At 43.0% G+C, this 6,000-nt stretch overlaps 1 protein-coding gene across 5 annotated transcripts in view; it reads right to left on the reverse strand.

Moving 5' to 3' along the window:
• The window catches only part of LOC119140747 (zinc finger protein 462-like), a 97,604-nt gene extending 95,099 nt beyond the window's left edge, over nucleotides 1-2,505 (reverse strand). For all 5 annotated transcript variants that reach the window (XM_037372292.1, XM_037372291.1, XM_037372290.1 and 2 more), the window contains exon 1: nucleotides 2,185-2,505. The gene's annotated coding sequence lies outside the window, so the exon portion shown is untranslated. The remainder of the gene's footprint in view (nucleotides 1-2,184) is intronic.
• Nucleotides 2,506-6,000: the final 3,495 nt, after the last annotated feature.

A 6,000-nucleotide genomic window follows, 5' to 3' on the forward strand; every position in this document is an offset into this window, starting at 1 on the left:
AAAGCATTTAATTTGAAATTTTGAGGAACTGTATCTACTATGCAAACGATGTGCAAAATTATGATATTGGGGGGAAAAAAGGCCACCCGTAAGACCACCCTAAACTATATCAGATGAAAAGGTAGGTTAAAAAAAAAAGACTGCCTGTTCAACTTCCATGACACAAAAGCTTCCAGCAACATCCCTGTTATGTTTTTTCAAAAAACATATAAGCATATTGTAAGATACCCAAAAAAGTTGGCACCATGAAAGTTGCCACCACACACACTGCAAGGAATTATACATTTTATGGTACTGAGAAGCTTCCTGAAAGCTTTCCAGTATTATAAATATGCAGCCTAGCGTGAAGGAGAATGTTCCATATTAAAGTACATCAAGATAAAGAATGCTTTTGAGCATCAGAAGATAAAATGCCAAAACTCAGGCCATTGTCACCACACAGAAGGTATGAGATTGCACAATGTTCTCTGGAAGAACCTGAGCAGCCTCAGGCTACAAATACTTTTCTCCAAATTTTATGTGTATTACACAAACACACGCTATTTCTTTACCTAACTGATCAAACCCTTAAATCCTAATAACTTTAACCAAAGCAAAATATATAGAAAAGTAACCTCAACACGAAACGTAAGTTAAAAACAACAAAATAAAAGTTTTTTCCTCTATGTGAAGGACAATCCAGGCAATTTCCTCCAGTTCTCATTTCCTGATAGCATGAAACCAGAAAGAATACCCATCACAGTCCTGCATATTGAAAAACTGAATAAATGGGGGAAGGGGGGGCTGTGCTGTGGAGAGATTGCTAGCAAAGCTTAAAAAAAATAAAAATTAAAAAACTGAGAGATCCATAACGTTAGGAGCACTTCCCATCTCAGCTTTGTCTACTGGAAGCCCGCTTGCTCTCCTCCATTTTCTAGTGGAGCTAGAGAACATGACATGGCTTACCTGACTCAGATCACAGCTCTCTGCCAAATTAGTCACTTCCTCTTATACATGCAAGCAAGCAGTTTCATGGGACACACATACACACACAGAGTCACACAAAAATAGCAGTAGAAAGCAACTCAAACTTGAAGATCTTTCTGTTTCCCAAACACTAGAAAACGAATGCAAAGCTCCCCCACCCCTTGGCGGCGGCCGGGGAAGTGAGGAATCTTAACAGATCACATCTATAGGAAACTCCAGGATGATCTGTGCGTAGGACAGAAACCACAATGTTAAGGGGGGGAAGTTAACTTCAAAAGACATAAAAAGACCGTAGAACGCATGCATGCATAAGAGAGAAGCTTTGTGTTGTGGAGTCTAAACTGAAACCAAAGCAAACAGCTTACAAACGGAGGACAGGGAGATAAAGAAATTGAAAGAGGGGAAAAGAGAGGAAAAGCTGCTCCGGGTGATGGAGAAAGGCGCAGGAGAAAACTCCTTCCTTGTCTGACTTAGAGACATCGGGGGACCGAACAAGAAGTGGGCTTCTTCCTTTCTTCCCTTCTCATCTCCCTCTCGAAAAAGGAGCAAAAGCGTGTGTAATGGCTTCAGCTCTCCAGCTGAACGCTATCATCCTCCTCCAAACAATGTCCTTCAAAGAAACCACTGCCCCTGCCCCCCCCCGGCCACACACACACACAAAGACAGAACCAGAAGCCCTCACATCCCAATGTCGGGGGGAAATAAATATCTGTGTGAGGAACCAGCTTTGCAAGAGGGGAAGAGAAGGGGGGTACGAGGATAAAAACAGAAAGGTCACCCGATTGCCTGAGTCGTGCTAGCACGGAGCTTTTCTCGCCTCTGTGGCTATCCCATCTCCGATCCAAGTTCACACACACACAGAGCACCATCCAGACAGCGCGCGCGCGCAAATACCCCCCACCCCAAAAGCTCTGCTCGTATCTCACTTATGTCTCCATATCCCACTTTAATGTAAGAACAAAAATTAATTAACCGCTTTCCTCCTCCCACTACCAGCACCTCCTCCTTCATGCAAGAGACCTCTCTCAAACAAAACACGCCGCTTTTTTTTTTTTTTTTTTCTTTTTCCTTGCTTCTTCCCCCCACCCCACCCCCTTTTCCTTCTCTGGCTGAATGAATGGATTTCACAGAAACATGGTGGAAAAAAACGGCATGCACACACGAATGAGAGAATCTCTCATGCCAAACGAGAGATGAGTTTTATTTGCAAGAACTTACAGGAGCGTCCCGACGCCACTGCCACCTCTTTCTCTCTGTCTAGCTCTTGTTATTGCTGTGGAAGTTGCTTTGTGAGATTCGTGCTCCTGGGCAGGCAATAGAGGATCGCCATCTTTTCCCTGATTCCCCTCCCCCCCCCCCCCTTCTTTCACTGGTTTGCTGCGGATGACCTGAGATATCCGTGTCTCACATTCTGTGTTTCTGAATAATGATCTACTAGGGGAAGAGAAAAAAAACAATCTCCTATCACAGAAAATGCAAGAGCACCAGGGGATGCAAGAATCTTTTCTAACAACAACGTGTAGGGAAAGAGGAGGAAAAAGAAAGAACACAGAAGAGGAAAGAGCAAGAATAAAAAGGAGGAAGGAAATGGGAGAGGAGGGAAGAAAGTAGGAAAACAAGGAAGAGATCTATGAGGCAGAGCAGACAGATGTAAGAGAAGATGGGAGATGTCGAAAATGAAGGAGATTAAAGGGAGAAAAATAGTAACAAAAAGTTAAGGTTTGGGGCACTGAGTCACTCACAGGTCAGGAAGGAGGAGAAGAAGGGGGAAAGGTCTGAAGAGCTTTCCCTTCCCAGCTGTTGCATTCTCAAACCTTCCTGCACAGGGGCGCAGCAGCTCCTGCAGTGCTGGGGGAGCTGCTCGGGAGGAGCACTATGCTAGGTAATAGCTCTCTTCCAGCCATAGCAAAAAATGGCTTCCCTAAGCAAGTTTTTTTTACCCTATAAAATGGGGTGGAGGCATAACAGGTACTGGAGGTTGCAAAACATAAAACCAGATCTACCATGTGGCCAGTTTTAAATTCCCCTTCCAACTTACATTTCATGTAAAGAAACTCACATTGTCCATTTCTGGCATGTATTTTGAAGTCTTCTCCCAGAAATAAAGACAGGGTCATCTCTTTTTTTTTATTCCTCATAAGCATGTAGAAGAATACTACCAAGCACCAAAAATATTTCCTAGATTTGTGAAATGTTTTGGCTGCAAAATAAAATAAGCAATCCTATTTAAAACAGCAAACCTTCCAACCCCAAATTTCTGCGCTTTTGTGACTGATCATTTAAAACCATGGAAAGTAACAATAAAGGTTCATAATGAAATGCTGTCATTGTGATGGAGGTAAAAAAGCAAAGACAAAGCTGCCTTAGTCTGAATTTTTATTTAGTGTTGCTTGCATTAATAATAATCATTGTCCTGAGGTACCTCTTGTGCACATCTTCACACACACACACACTTCTTCCTACAGCACCATCAAATTCTTTCCAGTTTTACATCTAGCACTGGAGAGCATATGCATGCGGGTGGGAGGGATTAGGGGTTATATACATACTCACCAAAAAAATGTATGGGAGTGACTCAACAATTTGAGCACAAAGGGCATGACTAGTATTGGAACACTGCTGGGATTTCTTGAGCCCTCAAGCACTGCAATTTATATAGATAGAAGAGAGAGTAGAACCACACAGTAAGGGGGAAGATCTCTCCTCTGGTCTGAGGAAGTTTTATTGGAGTGTTGAAGCTGAGATAATCTTAAAGGAGCCAAGATTTTATTTGCCACAGAAGAGATCAGGTACATTAAAACTATCCCAGCTCAGTTACAGACCAAATTGTAGCAAGTACAAAGCACACAAACAGGGTCTCTCACATTAAATCTTTCTTTGAGCCGTACAAGTTCATTGCTAAACAGGAGCAAATTCTTACTCCTCCTTCTTTTTCCATCTTTCCCCACTCCCTTCAATGAAGGGTTGTAAGAAATAGGAGGAAGAATAATTTCTGGGCAGAAGGAGCACTGTTGGATTTAGTGAATTTAAGGAGGGATTGTCATTACAGCTGCCAGAACATGGATGTGTTCTGCCTGCAATTTTCTATAAATCATCCTCTTCACAGTAAGAGCATGCCTGGGCTTTGTACTCTTTGATGTACCATCAGCACGAAGGCAGATAATTTGCTTCTTTGTCTTTTAATATTACATTTTAAATTATAAAACAAACAAAACCCCACAACCACAAACCCCAAACACCCGACTTCTATCAAGCTATCCGCCAGGGAAATAATCCCATTTCAAAATGAAGGCTCTTGTGAGAACCTGTCATCAAGCCTAGGAAAAAAGGTCTTCATGGAGGCAGTCTGGAAAAGTTTCAACACTCTATCCCCTTCCTCCCACTGGTTCCAGGGAATCAAAGGCAGTTGTGATCTGCCCATTAGCTCTCCTTTAACACATGTTCAAGTTTTGCAAAGAGTTTTCCAAAAACCAAGTACTTCTTCATGGATATCGGGAGGAAATTTTTTCAACATGGGTGAGTAAATTAATCCATAACTCCTTTCTGGGGAGTTTCTTCCATCTCATGCTAGTTCTGAAGACTGTTAGCCCATGCTCTACCAAAGAGCAGTCACGGGGGGAAAAAAAAGAAAGAAAAGTTAAAAGAACTTTACAGGAGCAAAGTCATGAGCCATGGCACTGATTTTTATATGGAAACCTGTATTTCTAATGACGTGCGGAATTAGACTCTATAACTCGAAAGTTATAAAGTAGGTATGTTTATTGCGCGCAGATGCACGGAGGATCGCTCCTCCACAAGCGTGCATATCCGAAGTGACGAACCATCTCACATTTATACAATGAAACAAATGAATATTCAATTAACGCCTATACATATTCGTTACCTAAACCCCGCTTCGTATGTTAATTAGCTTATCAGTCTGTTGCCTGGAATGTGGTGGTCTTGCAGGTTTGTAGGTGATTCATGTTCTTGTGACCATCCGATCTTCTTCAGGTGATTGTGACCACCCAATCTTTTCCAGCAAGGAGACTTAGCACTCCCTCCCTCTAGATAGCATTTGAATGTCTCTCATCTTTTCTCATTCTCTTTTAAATAGCCCCTTTGTTAGAGAAAGAAGGGCAGGCGTCTCCCCTTTGTTAGAGGAAGAGGGGCAGGCGTCTCCCCGTCTCCCCTTTGTTAGAGGAGGAGGGGCAGGCGTCTCCTCAAAACTGTAGTTGACTCCTCAGAGCTGTGTGCCTAAGTGACCAGACACCACACCCATGACTAGTCACCATACCCACATTCCTTGAGCAGACACATACAATCACAATCGATGTCCATTATCCCCATTTCACACTATTTCTCCATATCACTAATACTTGTTCTGTTCACCTAAATTCTTGCAGATATTAATAGTTACAAGAGAGCCACTACTCCCAGATTAAGCAACTGCAGAGGAAATGCAGGGGTTTCCCTGGACTGCAGCTTGGAGTCCCACCAGTTTTAGCTGCTGAACTCACAAGTCTATGGCCAAATAGAGGAAGCAGCCCTACAGCTAAGAATAATCCCAATGCAATAATAATGCCAGTGTGCCAGAGCACACAGCCTGCCTGCTGAGCAGAAGTGCCAAAAGGTGACAAAGTTCATGCTCCATTTATCAGCAATAAAGAGGTTAACTGTGCTGACAACCCTGTGATCCTGAATTAGCCTTGCAAGTTAACAGTCCATTAGAGGACTTCCAGTAGGAATTAAGATAGTTTCCACCTTTCATACTGCTCTCATTTCAATCTCTGGTGACTCAATAGGACATCAGTGTGTAAACAAAAGGCACTGTTATCGCCTCAGCCAGGCAGCCCTGCTAGTTGCAGGGAGTATGGAAGCCTGGACAGAAGCTGTGGTAAATGTCAACTTTGCTCCTGGCCTCTTTGTCTTGTCACATCTGTGCCCTGGGGGACAGGATGGGACTTCAGGCTTGGTCCAGCTTCTTTGTTCATCTTTCCAGTAGAGATCAATGTCTACCACCTTGCAACACTTTAGGAAGTGTTGGTCTGGGTA

This window comes from Falco rusticolus, chromosome W (genome assembly GCF_015220075.1).
Source record: "Falco rusticolus isolate bFalRus1 chromosome W, bFalRus1.pri, whole genome shotgun sequence".
NCBI lineage: Eukaryota > Metazoa > Chordata > Aves > Falconiformes > Falconidae > Falco > Falco rusticolus.